Source organism: Canis lupus, chromosome 33 (genome assembly GCF_003254725.2).
Source record: "Canis lupus dingo isolate Sandy chromosome 33, ASM325472v2, whole genome shotgun sequence".
Classification (NCBI taxonomy): Eukaryota; Metazoa; Chordata; class Mammalia; order Carnivora; family Canidae; genus Canis; species Canis lupus.
In genome coordinates, this window is record NC_064275.1 from 8,637,759 (window position 1) to 8,653,042 (window position 15,284).

At 38.9% G+C, this 15,284-nt stretch overlaps 1 long non-coding RNA gene across 1 annotated transcript; it reads right to left on the reverse strand.

Annotated features, from left to right (window-relative positions):
- Nucleotides 1-7,674: 7,674 nt before the first annotated feature.
- On the reverse strand, nucleotides 7,675-9,293 carry LOC112640014 (uncharacterized). Its single transcript, XR_003123811.2, has 2 exons — nucleotides 9,016-9,293; nucleotides 7,675-7,892 (listed from the first exon to the last, which is right to left on the reverse strand). It is a non-coding gene; the product is annotated as an uncharacterized LOC112640014 (long non-coding RNA).
- Nucleotides 9,294-15,284: the final 5,991 nt, after the last annotated feature.

Genomic DNA, 15,284 nt, shown 5'->3' on the forward strand with positions numbered 1-15,284 from the left:
TTTCTTACGTTGCATCAATCTGACACTCTCTTCTACCTCCTCCTTCCATTTATAAGGACCCCTGTGATTTTCTTACCTGGATAACTCAGGATAATCTTTCCATCTCCAGGTCAGCTGATTCACAGCTTTAATTCCATCTGTTACCTAAATTCCACTTTGCCATTTAGCAAAACATGTTCATAAGTTGTGGAAATTAGATTCTGGACGTGTGTGTGTGTGTGTGTGTGTGTGTAGCATAATTCTATCCATCACTCTAGTATGGGGTCTGGCTCTTACTAGGAGTTAAATAAAATTTGCAAAATGAATGAACAGAAGCTACAGTGAGTGTGGCCTGGCTTCAAGCCTTGGGACTATCAGAACAACTGGGAAAGCAGTGGTGATTGGGGAGGGGTTGGGGGTCAGTGAGGGAGAAATGCCCTGGTAAGAGTGGAGGGCTTCAGCTATGGGGCCTGATGGTTGGTTTTTCACTAGGGGCCAGAGTGGCAACCAACCCTAACATGACCTCCAATGAATCTTACCTCCTGGTGTTCACATATTTGTGTAATACTCTCCCCTTGATTGTCAGCAAGACCTGTGGCTTGCTTCTAAACAATAGAATATGGCAAAAATAATGGGATGTCACTCTCAAGATTAGGTTATTTATATAGCAAAGGTGACAGCATGGCATTCCTGTGGTTATGTTACATTATCTGAATTCAGTCTTAGTAGATTGGAGCTGGAGACTCTCCTTGTGGACTTCATGAAATCAGTAGCTGTGTCAGAAAAGCCTGTACTTACTGCAGGTAGCCTCTAAGACCTGAGGGTGATCTCCAGCCAATATCTCGCAAAAACAAAAAAACAAAAAAACAAAAAACAAAAAACAAAAACAAAAGAAACAGGGCCCTCAGTAATATACAGCCCAAAGGAAATGAATCATGTCAGCAGCTTGAATGAATTCGGAAGTGGATTCTTCCTCATTTGAGCTTCCAGCTGAGGATGCAACCCCGCTAGCACCTTGATTTCAGCCTTGTAAAACCCTAAGCCCAGTTAATCTGTGCCCAGATTCCTGAGCTACAGAAATCATGAAATAATGCATGTACACTGTCTTAGGCTGATGAGTTTGTTTTAATTTGTACACAGCACTAGAAAGCTCCTATGGCTGATTTAGGAGTGACGGAAGAGATGGAGATGGAGCTACTCTGCTCATGCCTATGAGAAAAGAATTCCTGACTGTAAGTTTACCTCTATTTTACAGCTGGAAAAATGAAGAAAGGCAACTTGAAGTTCATTACTTTTTATCCAATGTTCAGTGAGAAAGATAAAAAGAAAATTTATTATTCTGACTTCTGCTAGGCTTCCTCTAGCCCTTCCTGTGGCCATCGCTTAGAATTGAAGTTCATAGCAGGGGACTTTGCTTCATTAATCCTCACAGCAGTGCTCGGAAAGAAGGCTTCTTGAGGGTTTTTGGGCTGCTGTCTTCTTTCAGACAGAGATCCCAGTTGTCTAAAATCACATTAGAGATTCAGGTAAATAACTGGGCAAGGATGAATAGCACTCATACGTAGCAGTGAAGTTATTAAAATTATATATCAGGCTTATTGAATATACTGTTTAATATCCTTATCCTATAGGTATAAAGATAAGTCAAAACTCAGCAGGGATTAATTTTTTTTTTAATTTGAAGTGGCTATTTTAAATTCATCAATAATATTTAGGTGATAGATTTTTATACATGTAAATGACTTTAAAATCCTCTTGCCCAGCCACTGTCCTCATTTCACAGATGGGATTATTGAGTGTAAAAAGATTAAATGAATTGTCTCACATTAACTGTCATACAGTTAATTCTTACTAGAATCTAGTTGCCAAGCTCAGAGTTTCATATAGTTTCACATATAAACGCTAGAATCAGAATTTATGGAAGATAGCAATAGGCAGCTAAGTCCATACTCCTGCTTTAAACACCAAATATATCCAAAGCATCTTGGACACTAAATGATCTCTCTTTACATGAATTCTAAAGGAAGTAATGTGATTCTTTGGTGCCTCAGCTTCAATTTCAGTTGCTGTCTTGGCCTTGTGAATACTAATTATCCTTATCTTCCTTGGTTAGGTATTATGGTCTGGAGTGTGGTGCCATTGTTTTGCAGGCCTATGGACTCTCTTGTTTTGGACTGAGGGACCAAGAACAAGGAGTCTGGGGTCTACTGTCTTCGTTCGGGGTTGGGGAACCAGGTAGGGATTTGGATCAGAGCTCAAAGGGCCACTTGTATGTGAAGTAAGCACTCAGATTGGCTTTGACCGGGACTTTGTATATAGCAGCACGAAGAATCTAAGTGTGGTGCCTGGATGAAGAGCCACTGGGTTCCTTGCTGCTGACTCAGGTCGGAGTAGGGTGAGGAACTGGCATAACCTCCTTCCAGAGCTAAACAAGGAATCTTAGAATGTTGGGGCTGGAAGATACTTTGAAAATTACTTGTTTAAAACCACATTTTACATAGTAATGGGTTTAGGCTTAGAAAGATGACTCAGTCAAGAACATAGCAAGTTACTGGCAGGCTTAGAAGTTGCAAGCTCCTAAGTATCCTATTATTTGTTCATTTTCTTTTTTGTTATTTTTGCTACTGCTTTTTTGTTTTTTAAATCCACTGCATTCAGTAATTGACACAACACACACACACACACACACACACACACACACACACACACTCACATGCCGATCTTTGCTCCTCCACCAAGTTCCTGGAGCTGGTGATAGTGTCAGTAGCCAAGATCCAAGTCCCCAAAAATGTTTTGAAATGTTTATTACGGAGGTAGTGTGGTAGAGTAGAAAGATCATTGGATTTGGAGTTGGAAGACCAGGGCTAGCCTTCAGGTTCTCACATACTCATAATTACAGGGTAATTAGCTTTTGTGAATCTCAGTATCCTCATCTATAAAATGCATATAAGGTGTTAAAAGTGAGAACAGGGGAGCAATGGCTTGGAAGCCTGTCATGGTGAGGCTGGGACAGTGGGGTCCACTGATGATGTTGCTGGGAGTCTGGCTCTTTTGAGAGCTATTGCTTTGTATGTTTCCAAGGGCTCTACAAATGTAGTATTATTTTTCCCATGTACCGAGCTCTAGGGTAAATGCAGGCGAAGTATTACTTGAGACCCAGTCCTTGACTCTAATAAGTTGTACTAAAGTGATAACCTTGGTGTGTAACGGGGCAGCAGATACTGATTGGCCAATGAACGGCAAGGACCAGTATTTCGAAGTGACTGACTATGGAATGGGGCAATCGGGGAGACTTTGTAGGGTTAGGACTTGAGCTGGGTCATGGAGAAAATGTAGCAGACAGGAAGGGACCATCTGAGACAGGTGGCACCTTGAGCCAAGACATGGAAAAGCTCAGGAGGGGTGACTGTACAAAAGAGGATACGTGGAGGACAGATATTTATAAGAGTAGGATGAAGTCATGGTGGGTATTTATATCTTAGCCTTCCACTTCCTTATGCAGGCAATAGGGGGTCCCAGGTGACTTTTGAGCAGGATTAACTAGTCTAAAGTGACTTTAGGAAAGTCGCTTTTTCAGGAGTGTAAATTGGTTTATAGTAGGGATTACGGCAGAGAGAGCTGCTTATTCTTTACTCCTTCTCAGTACTTCAGGGGCATTTGTGCTGCTGACCTTTTATAATGACATTTCGAAAAGGGTTGAGATTATACCAGGTTCCACTGGTAAATGATTCCGCCTCTCATCCTGGCAGGGACTTGTAAGTCCTGTTCCTTACTGAACTGCACAAAACCACAAAGCTGATTGTCTTGTCTTAGTTTTGAGCCAAATGACTTTAATGACTAGCAATTACATTACAGAACGACTGACAACAAAAAGGTCATTTTTTTTTTTTTTCAAGGTACAAGGAGAGGAGAGAGAATCTTGAAACCTCATAAAGGGAAAAGAGAACTATTAAGGTCATTGCATCTGTTCCTGAGTAGGATCCCCCCCACCGCTACATGTTTACTTTGTTTTATATACTCTCATTGAACGGACTGAACAGAGGTTATTTTACCTCTTTTAGTGGAGGAGTTTTCAGGATGTTAATTGTTTCACTTACTGCCATTGACATTCTCCTGCTTTCAACCAGAATATTCCCATAATAAAAAAACGATAATATTCTGGTGCTTGTTATATAAAAAGCATTATCTGAGTGTGTTACCACCTTAAAAGCGATGATCAATGAGAATATATTATTTATATTTTGAATGAGTGCTGTGCATATCATTAATGACCAAAATTAATTTATGTTACTCCATTCCTGATGAAATGCTTTGTCAGCTGAGAATACTTCTAAATGTTAAGAAATGAACAGGAGAGGAGAGGAGAAGTTTTTATTAATTATTATTGTATTATTGCTATCTATTATTGTTTTCTGATGCTTGTGTGACCTTGGGCAAGTCACTGAGCTTCTCTCACCCTGTTCTACACACGACCTTTCACGAGTATGTGTACAGCCACAGCCTCCTAATTCTGGTGCGCTTGCCTCCACAGAACCCAAATCCCTCCTTCAGAACATTCATTTACTGATGAGAAATGAAAAAGAGCAAGTTAAAAGATAATTTTATTGCACTATTTGTGCCCTGATTTGACATCTCAGATAGGCATCCTATACCCACACCCATCTCAGACCTAGAGAGAGAGAAGCAATAATATCACATCTCCATATGCTTGCAGTTTTGCTTAACTTGGCCTTGAGACTGGGGCTCTGAGCCCAGCTGGCCACTGATAGCACCATAGACTGTCCATGTAATTAAAGACATTTGCACTCCTTGGGCAACTCCTCTGTGGCCATCTGTGGCCTTGGCTGTGGTATCAGGCAGCAGGGTATGGTGGTGGCAGCAGGGGAGTAAAGATCCTGACCCCTCCAGAGCTGGCTGAAGGAGAAAACATGCAACTTGGGGGATTTTCTACCACGATTCTCATCTTCACCCCAAAGTTGTTGTGAAGAGCCAAAGAGGAACAATAAGTCAAAATACTTTTAAACTATTTACAGTCATGAGAGTTGATTGAGGGCCTAATTTCAATGACAATGTTTTGATATTCCTTTTTAAAAAAGTTTTTATTGGGCAGCCCCGATGGTGCAGTGGTTTAGCGCTGCCTGCAGCCCAGGGCGTGATCCTGGAGACCTGGGATCAAGTCCCATGTCAGGCTCCCTCCATGAAGTCTGCTTCTCCCTGTGCCTGTGTCTCTGCCTCTCTCTCTCTCTACATCTCTATGAATAAATAAATAAAATCTTAAAAAAAAAGTGTGCAGTGGTGTCAGAATTGTTAACCTACACCTCTGTGGGAAACACTTAAAAAAAAGTATAAAAGTTTTTATTTATTTATGAGGCAGAAGTAACCTTTGTTACTCAGTGAACACTGGCACTATCCTCCCTTGCTCCCTTAGCACCCCCCCCAAAGGTGATTTTGATACCCCATATAGGTAATTCCAGGGGCATTATTTTTCTAGGGAGGAGCTCAGGGCATTAGTTGACATGGAGACAATTAGAAAATGTACAAGAACTATAACCCAGTGTAATGGAAATTAGAGAAGAATCTTGGATTCTAGGGAGTAGTGATAAAGTACTCATTTTAGCAAAATAAAAAATTGAACCTTGAAGAACCCCTTTTTTTCTGAGCTTCATATTTCTTTTGCTTCACTTCTTAGGAAAAAAGAAAGAAATTAATGCACCATAAGCAGTTTCAGAGAAGCAAAGACTACCATAAATAGAACTATATATGTAGTATATGATTACATTATCTATCTATCTATCTATCTATCTATCTATCTATCTATCATCTATGTATCTATAGGTGGGAACTTTTTAGAGACATTCTGACACTGACAGAATCAAGTGGCTTGGAAAAGAACTGATTATTCCAAGATTCAGTTTGGGGAGCAAAGACAGAAGCTGGGAAGAGAAGACCCATAAGTGGGTCTTCAACCAAATGGATTGAAAATAAACCAGACCCATAAGTGGGTCTTCAACCAAAAGGATTGAATGCTGTTTTTCTAAGGCAGAAATTAACTTATTTTCATGTAAAATGTTGGATTGAGTCAGAGGAACAAAAATCTTGAGGACATTTTAAATTTCAAAACAAAGAAAAACCCAAACCATACTCAAATTATCTTCTGTGATGGTACAAGGAGGTGATATATATTTAAATTTTTAATGGTGCATTTAGTTCAGAATTTTCTTTCTTTTTTTTTTGTTCAGAATTTTCAACTGCTCTATAAATCGTAGCTCCTGAGAACGTATTGACCTTAGTGATCTATATTAAATCTCTGCTAGCTTGTTGCTGTGTGTCTCAAAAATAAGGCCGTGCTGCTGACTGGAATGCTAGGGTGAGCTGTTGCTTGCCTTAATGGTGTTGGAGACCAGGATATAGAGACTTATGAAACTATCTATAAAGACTTAAAACTTAAGTTTTAAGAAAGATATGGCACTTGTCCCCATCAACCAGTCACAGTCTTCTTTAGCATCTTCTTTGAGCAACTGAACATCTACCGAAACTTTTATTTTTGGCCTAGGCCAATTTCTCAAATTCTAGAACATGTAAGAGGAGAGACAGACTTAAGGCCATGAGTTCCAGGGGGGTTTGGGTGGCTCAGTCTGGTAAGCATCTGCCTTCTGCTCAGGTCATGATCTCAGGGTCCTGGGACAGATCCCCATGTTGAGTCCCCCACAGGGCTCCCTCCTCAGCAGGGAGTCTGCTTCTCCTTCTTCCTCTGCTCCTCCCCCCTACTAATGTGGAGTTATAAGCTTCGTGAAGAAGCTCTATTTGTACACTATAGGCATGTAATAAGTGCTCTTGGATGCTGATAAGTACTGCAGAAGAAGAGAAAGTCCTCAAAGAGAAGGATTCCTATATTTTCAATATATTTTACTAGATAATGGGAGTATTTAATACATATCAAATATCATAGCACTGTGAAAATGAAGAAAACACCTCTCAGGTTCTACCAGAATCTCTTGTCTTTTCAGTCTTATTCCTGAACTCTATCTCCTGTTGCTGCAAGTAGCAAGCACACTGTTGGGCTAGACATGATTCTTCCATTTAAAAGCAACTGTTCTGAATCGAGGAAAACAAAATTAAATAAATTCTGAGAAGCGAATGAGCAATAGTAACAGGCTCAACACCCTTTTGTTAGGGGATTAAAGCATTAATCATCCTATTATCTGCTATTTTGAGCTTTGCTAAAGTTGCTGGAGGTCGATAAGCATTAGTTCCAATTAAAGAACTTTAGAACTTTCCCTCTTATATCACCCACTGTTTTGGATTGAAAGAAGATGGATGATGATAACATGGTCTCGATAGTCTAATTGCAGCTTTTTTCCATTTTTGCTAAGAAATTGTAGAAAAGGCCACTTTGGATTTAAAAAATTAAGAGCTTCATTGTCAGAAAGTATCACTAATGCATATAATTACTATTTTAGATTATCAAGAAGACCTAAAGACAGACATTCCATTTTAATACTTGCTGTTCAATTGCATTAGTGACATTTGCTAATAGCCTAAGGAAGTTACCTATTACAGTGGTGAGTTTCAAGTTGTAAAGTTTAGCGTTTTGACATGGGATGCCAACAATGTGTATAATGCACATAAAGAGAGCGAGAATCAATAAACATGTCAATTTAAAAATGTTAAAAACCTGAAATATTCCCCAATAACTCCATTAGGAAAGACAAAATGTAATTGACAGTAGCAGTTATTTCTTGACAGACTGCCCAATAGACTGGTTTGCAGAATTGCCACAATTCACATTTAAAAAGTTAGGAGAATACCGGCAGATTGAGTTGGCAGGTAAACTAATTTTGCAAAGTGGAAAACATGGTTAGGTTAATTGCCAGAGCTTCAAGATATTATTCTTCAGAGATGTGCTTCTTCACCTGATGGATTGAGTAAAAAATAAAAATTTTAGTGTTCTTTCAGCCTTTAGAGAACTACCTCATATGATTAAAAAAATATTGGGTAGTTAATTATTCAGACTTTGATATTTTTCAATTATCCCTCAAACATCCTTCCTGGATAGTGAGATGAAAGCTCAGTGTCTCATTACCAGATGTTAGGTTTATTTGTGTGCGCTATTATAACACTTAGTGGCCAGTTTATTTTGTTATTTGGAGAAAGAAGAAAGATGATTGAGTTTAAAAGTTTTGATCTACTCCAGTATGGTGCTTTGTCGCAAACAAAGTAGTCTCAAGCCTACCATACGGATGAATCTATTTGTTGTACAGAGTGGGATTTTACGAGTACACATTTTGAAAAGTTGTTTGATTTTTCTGATTATGAAAATTTGAGTTGAAAAGGAAAAGTGAATTACTGAAAATCTCATCATCTGAAGAAAATTATTAACATTCTACTTTTATTTTTTACTTTTTCTGTGCAGAAGTTTCTGTACATTGTCCATCTGTATATTCAATTGTGGAGGTTTTTTTGGGAGGTTAATATGATCTAGGATTATATGTTAGATCATATATTAGATATGTTAACTCAAATTATTAATGGATATGTGGGTTCTATTGAGTGGGGGTTCTATAATTAACCTAGCTATTATAGTATTGTTGAATATTTGAATAGTATTCAGTTTTCACTATTTTAGTAAAGCTGCAAGTAGAAATCTTTTTAAGTATCGCTTTTTAGTATTTTGGGTTATTTTTCTAAGGTTGATTCACTAGAGTAGAATTTTTCGTCTAAGGTATGATAACATAATGGGATAATAAAATGGAAATTTTGACTAAGGTAACAAGGCACAATAAGTAATATATTCCATAGGAGCTATCAGACAAGTTGTCAAATTTTAAGATTATCAAAAGCCAGTTACATCTGTGTTAACTATTTTGTAACATCAAGAGTATATAACAGTCAGGATTTGAATATTAGAGGGAATATGGATGCAAGTTATCTTTGCTGTGAGTCTCCCCACTTGTCCTCTAGAGAGATGAATGAGGTGTGCCTGTACCTTACTTCACCTTACTTCACCTCACCTCACCTCACCTCACCTCACCTCACCTCACTTCAGGTAATTCAGCAATGCTCCTATTGGTTTGAATGATGTGTTGGACCAGTTTTTGACTCATACCTGAGAGAACTTGGAGGTGAGTGACTGGTGGAATGCTGTGATGAGGGCACAAAGGAGAAATCACCAAATGGAACAGTGTGAAACTTTCTCACGGGCCATGTGTTGGCAGTTACTGGAGAGAAAGCCAATGTAGCTTCATCTTTAGTACTGCCCAGCAAAGCTATTTGACATTGGGGCAGATTCTTGAAGTCTGAAAAGGTTAAGTGCCAAGCCTAAAAAAAAAAAAAAAAAATATTTGCTCTTGTCAAGGATACTGCTGGTTTCTGAAAGAGAAAGGAGAAAGAAGGAAAACAGATTTGGTAGCATAAGAGAAAAAAATGAAAAGTTAGGATGTGTTGAGTTTAAGGTACTGTGAGAATCCAGATGCATGTTTCTAACAAGCAGTGTAAATGCAAGGTTTGGCTCAGAGCGGCCTTGATGAGAGATGTGGATATTGCATCAATCACATGTACAGGAATGTTGAAGGCTTGAGACAGAGTAAAGGGGGTGTGGAGTTAGTTGAGAGGAGGGTCAAAGTCAGAATCCTGACTTCTATCTGCCTGGAAAAGGATGAGAAACTAGCAAGAGACTGAGGAAAAAAAAAAAAAAAAAAAAAAAAAAAAAAAAAAAAAAAAAAGGAGAACTAAGGAGATCCAGGACTCAGCAATGTTACTGAAGCCAATGTAGGAGAGAACTCCAAATAGGGTGTGTTCAATACAGAGGTCAATAAGTTGGATTTTAAGATTCAATTGTTTTTAACAAATAATGGGACACCGGTGATCTGGCTAGCCTCACTATAATCTCACTATAATAAGGGGGGCAGGGGCCTGACTGCAATGGGTTGAATGGTGAATGGGTAGACAAAGGGAGTATTTGGTTGAAGATAATCATTTCTAAATGTTTTTTTCTCCTTTTTTTAAAAAAATTATTTTTTTAGAGAGTGAGAGAGAGAGATTGAGAGATGCAGAGAAAGAGGGAGAGAGAGAATCTTAAATAGGCTCCAGACACAGTGTGAGACCCATCCAGGGCTTGATCTCACAACCTTGAGATCATGATCCAAGCCAAAATCAAGAGTTGGATGCTTGACTGACTGTGCCACTCAAGTGCCTCTCTAGGTTCTTGATTGTGAAAGGAAGGGGAGATATATTTTTGAGACAGAAAGGCTTGAAAGATCAAGGGAAAGACTTGAAAATATCTGGCAGTTGTGGAGAAGGTGTCAGTAGAGTGCAGAGACAAAATATGGGGGAGAGAAGGATTAACTAATTTGCTTTGATTTCAGAGAAGACAAGGGGAGATTAGATTAAGAGTCTCCTGGTCCTCTGAATTAGAAATTATTAAACAGTCTAAACTACATAAAGTAAGGGACGCTATATAATTCTTAAACAGAATGAAGTCATTCTTTAGCATTGGTATAGGGCAGTCTCCAATGTATATTTTAAGTATAAAAAGTAGGTTAAATAGTGTTATTCAGTACGCTACTGGGACTATAATGAATGACCATGTGGATTGTGTACTAACATGTGAATGCTGATCCCTCTAGAATTGTGCATTGCATGGTCCTTTTGGTGAAACATTGCCTTTGCCAGAGGACACTTTTCAAGGTTTTCTATATTCTTTGTTCTGGTCAATATTCACAAAAGTCATTTTTTGATCATTTAACTTTTATCTATTTATCCAAGGATATTCATCAATCAGACTGATGGATCAGATTCTCTGCTTTGCTTGATAACTCTGTTTTTAAATTGAACATTAATAAAGTGGCCTTCTGATGATAATTTGGTTCTTCACGTCACTTGTTCACAGGAAGAGAATGTGTTGGCATAATGATGTTTCTGCCTGATGGTTGGGCCTCTCGTAAGGGAATAAATTGTCATTGGGTTGTATAATATCAGTCTGTGAGAACTTGATTAATGAGATCCCACCTCTCGGAGTCAGACCTGTGTTACTTTGCTAAAAAAACCATGTATCTTGCCCTGTCCCTACAAGTTAAAGACAAGTTCCTAGACGGTGGTGAATTCACTACGCTCAATTTTACTTGTTCAGGCTCTTTGTAGGCAGACATCTGGCTTTTTCTTGTTGATGTTGTTAAAGAAAAAATTATTCATGATACTTAATGAGGAGGATAGGGAAGACTTTATTCAAGTGGAGACTACGTTGATAGGTTTAAGGACCACCTCAATGGGTTTTTGCAGTTGGCAAGAGAGATTAAGTTCAACTCTGAATATGGCATAAGCAAGTGGGAATTTAGAGCCAAGGAGTGTGGTAGGGGTCAATGGATGGAAAATTACTAAGAGGAAACATCAAGAGTAAGGGGAGACTCTTGCTAAACTGACCTAACAGAATTTTTGTTAAAGGCAGATCAGGGTTCTCAGACATCATCTGGGGGTTGATGGAGGATAAGGAATCTGATCAGATATTGTGGGTGATCACAGACATAGGATGGGGCATTCTGGCTAAACTGACTTGGTAGGATTCTTAAAGAGATAAATGTAGAAGATCAAAAGTTAGGGACAAGTTGAAAAAACAGCTCACAGGAGCCTCAGTAGAGTTTGGTCAAGGGGAGAATCTTTGCCAATGCTCTTTGTTATATGGGCCATTTTCTATTCAAATGCAGTGGCTTGATGGTCTCAGTCTTTTCCACAAGGAGAGGGGAAAAGTCATGTGCATAGGTGCATGTGGGATAGTGGAGCAGTGTGAATATGTGGAATGGGGACGAAAACTTGAGCTGGAACCTGAAGAGGTTTGTTGAACCTTGTTAAGTGTGCAGCCAGGTTGTCTCATTTGGCTAAGGACTATTCCAGTTTTTAAGTTCCACATCCCTGGAATTTTTTTCAGTTCTAGGCAAACCAGGACCTTTTGGGTTTAGCCCTGGAGACTAAAAACTTAAAAAAAAAAAGAATCTGTGGGATTCAGTAATTTCTTCTAAAGGGTTTCAGCAGCCAGAGAAGATGGGGGTTTGGGTTGATCCCAAATCACTGGGAGGTTGTTGAATAAAGATAATGGGTTGGGAAAGTTGAAAGTAGACTGGGGCTAGAGGTGAGGCCAGGTTGGTCGCATGTCTGAGTGACACCTTGGATCTGCCTCTTCTGAGTCTAATTTCCTGTTCTGTGCTTACAAAGGGAGGCAACACTGAATGGAAGAGTAACACATTCTCCCAATCTGGTAATCTTGTTTCTCAATCACTTAAAGTGTGGAATAATGAGGTCTGTGCTCTGTTAAGACAATTTAGGCAGGCAAGAGCAGGAAACCCTCAAGCAAGAAGAACACTAAATTAGTGCCCTGCTCAAATCCATCCCCCTTCAAGCTTCTGTAGAATCATGCAATGTTAGAACTTGAAGGGATCTCAGCCTTGTTCTGGCCCATTTTTCCCTTGGACATCTGGAAAGGTTAAAATAATGTTTCTTTTACAGCTGAGTATGTAAAGATTCATTGACATTTTCTCTACAGTTGTGAGAGTGATTGAGGCAATCATTAAACAAGCAGTTCTATTTGGTTAAAAAAAAAAAAAAAACCACAAAACCCCAGAAATAACCACAATACAAACTGTTAGCCAGTATATTGCAGGTTGCTTAATAGTATTGCTTCAATGTTTTGCATGTTGATCTACTCTTAAGATAATATCGTATTGGAAGACTTAGACTGATTCTACATACCATGTAGACAGAGATTCAGCTTATTCAGGCAATTGCTAAATAAGTGATCACATTTATTTTTTATTTATTTATTTATTATTTATTTATTTTTTGTGATGACTATTTTATTTTTTATTTATTTATTTTTTTAACTTTTATTTATTTATGATAGGCACACAGGGAGAGAGAGAGGGGCAGAGACACAGGCAGAGGGAGAAGCAGGCTCCATGCACCGGGAGCCTGACATGGGATTCGATCCCGGATATCCGGGACCGCGCCCTGGGCCAAAGGCAGGTGCCAAACCGCTGCGCCACCCAGGGATCCCTGTGATGACTATTTTAAAGAATGATCTTATTGCTTGATATTGCATAATCTTGTGATTACAAAGTCTAAACAGTCTGAGTTATTAAATTCATTTCATAGTCAGTTATTAAGTATGTATAATTGTGGGCTAATACTTAGATGCTGTAGGATAGAAATTAACAATTTGTCCTAAATGGGTTAGTCTAGTGTCGTAGACAGGATATGCTCATTTCCCCATCTCTACCCAACCCCTTCCAAAGAGATTTGTATTCTAATCCTGGAAATCTGTGACTATGTTATGTTACATGGCAGGGAAAATTAAGGTTGAAGTTAGAATTAAGGTTGATAATCAGCTGGCATTAAAATAGGGAGATTATCCTGAGTTAATGGGGTGGGTTAATTACATGGGGGTGGGCCCCATGTAATAACAAGGCTCCTTAAAAGATGGAGGAAATAAGCAGAAGTCAGTGTCAAAATGACGCACTGTGAGAAGGCCATGGATGGCTTCGGAGATGGAAAGGAGCCACTAGCCAAAGAATGCAAGAAGACTCTAGAAGCTTCCTAGAAAAGACAAGGAAACAAGTCTCCCTATAGCCTTCAGAAAGGAACACAGACTTGCTGACACCCCGCTTTTAACCCAGCGAGACTCATTTAGAACTTCTGACTTCTAGACTGTGAGATAATAAACTTATGTTGTTTTAAGCCACTACATTTTTGTAGTAATTTGCTATAGCAGCAGTAGGAAACTAATACAGCAAATTCTTCTTCTAATACAGAGAGAAGTGAAGGGGTATCATGTAGATAACATGGAGCATTGGCACTGTGGCAATCTGGAAAGTGCCTACCAAACACACATGACTCATATCCAGCTCCAGCCCATATTTCTTAATGGAATAAAGGCTCAGGATTGCCAAATTTTCCTGTTTTTCAGAATAAGATAAGAGTAAAGATTTTTATGTGAAAGTTACTGTTTTTATTTAATTATTTACAACTAATTAAAAAAATAAACTCTTGCACATGTATACAAGTAGATGCATATAAGGATGTTTATCACAGTATTGATTGTGAGAGCAAAGAGAAACAAACCAAATATCCATCAAATATGGATATAAGTAAATAAAGGTAAATATATATGATAAAAATACATACTTTAGTCAAAATCAATGAACCAAAGATTCTAACATGTTATAGTATAAAGCAGAATGAGATATATAGCACGATTTCTCATTTATTAGTATAAAAATACACTCGTAAAAATAATATATATATATAATGTAGGGCTATTTATATGTATACGTAAAGGGACAAATGTGATCAGGGATGGTAGCTGAATAGGTACAAAAAGCCAGGAAGAGAGCAGTAAAAGGGGATGTACATGGGTTAATATTCATGGATTACGAATGTAGGTGGCCCGGCTCAATTTTGACTGATTACTGTGTAAGCCAGAGCAGAAAAGACCTTGTTAGACCTGTGGGTTTCTGCTGGGGATACAAAGATGGCCAGGACATAGTCCATCCCTTTCAAAAGTTTCATGGAGAAGTGGGGTAGAAAGATGTGTAAATGAGGTAGAAGTAAAAAAAAAAAAATGCAGTTATAAAAAAAGTGAACGTTCAATCATTTATTCAACTTCCATTCAAATATTTATGAAAGGGGATCCCTGGGTGGCTCAGTGGTTGAGCACCTGCCTTCAGCCCAGGGCATGATCCTGGAAACCCGGGATTCAGTCCCATGTCAGGCTCCCTGCGTGGAGCCTGCTTCTCCCTCTGCCTGTGTCCCTGCCTCTCTCTCTCTCTGTGTCTCTCATGAATAAATAAATAAAAATCTTTAAAAAAAACCCACAAAATTTATGAAGTACCTGCTGTGCTCCCAGCAGTTTAATGGCAGCGTGTCTGAAGCATAAGATTTGGCAATAAGAGTGGCAAGAGCCATGTTTATATTTCACCCAGCCTCTGCACCAAGAGTAATAGTAGTGCCATGACCTTTTCTGAGTCTTGGATTCTTCCTTGGTATCCTGGGCAATAATTCACGTTATGTTCTAATTCCATGCAGGGTTGCTCTTGTGAAGTGTGAAGCATTCTGTAGATGGGAGACACCATTACCAGGCTTCCTTTCTCTTTTTAGGTATGGGTCATCCTCTAATGTCCTCTTCTCCTCGAACTTTGCCACTGATCCAGGCCCACATTGCTAGTGCCCGAGTCACTGCCATGGGCAGTCAGGTTCTCTGCCCCATTCTCCTTTAATTTGGCCTGTGATTTAAATAAAACAGATATGCCTAAAATACCTCC